Source organism: Malania oleifera, chromosome 10 (genome assembly GCF_029873635.1).
Source record: "Malania oleifera isolate guangnan ecotype guangnan chromosome 10, ASM2987363v1, whole genome shotgun sequence".
Lineage (NCBI taxonomy): Eukaryota > Viridiplantae > Streptophyta > Magnoliopsida > Santalales > Ximeniaceae > Malania > Malania oleifera.
Window position 1 is genome coordinate 44,114,143 of NC_080426.1, and position 737 is coordinate 44,114,879.

Here is a 737-nt window from a genome sequence, read left to right on the forward strand (position 1 = left end):
AATTGAACCACTGTGCGGCGAAGTGGACACAAGTAGGCCGGGCAAAACGGGTCATGACCCGTCGGGTCACCCGGATCCGCACGTTTAAAACGGGTTCGGGTTTGAAGAAGTTAACCCGTTTAATATTTGGATGGGTCACAGGCTAACCCGTTTATAAATGGGTTCTCCAGGTTTGGGTCGATCACCCGGCGGGTGACCCGTTATTTTGAATCCTTAATTCCAGATTTCCAGGCGCCAGCTTCAGTCTTCAGAGACTCACGCTGCACTGCAGTCACAACTTCACGCACACGGCACATGCCTTCGGCCGCCCTTCAAGCTTCACGCTTCAGGCTTCAGCAATTCTCAGTAGACAGTAGGTCTGGCAAGAGTCTCAATCAACACAAAAAAACCCTAAGGGCTCTAAGTCTCTAACCCACGCGGCCGCGCCACCGTCGCCACGGCTCTCGAGTCTCAACTCTCAAGCTCTCAGCCTCTCCTGAGTCTCCTCATCTCTGACCTCTCAACTCTCACTCTCTCAAATCTCATTCTCAATCCTCTCCTTTCCCGAATCCTGACTCCTAACTCTCCTCTCCTCTCCTCTGGATCTGGTGCGCTGCAACGTGCTGGACGGCCCCGACCTGTCCTCACCTGAGTCTCCTCTCCTCTCCTCTGGTGCGCTGCTACTTGTCAGACCTGCCGGTGCTGTGAGTAGCTCAAGTCATCGCCTCCAGGTCTTCTCCAGGCTCCACGGACCACAG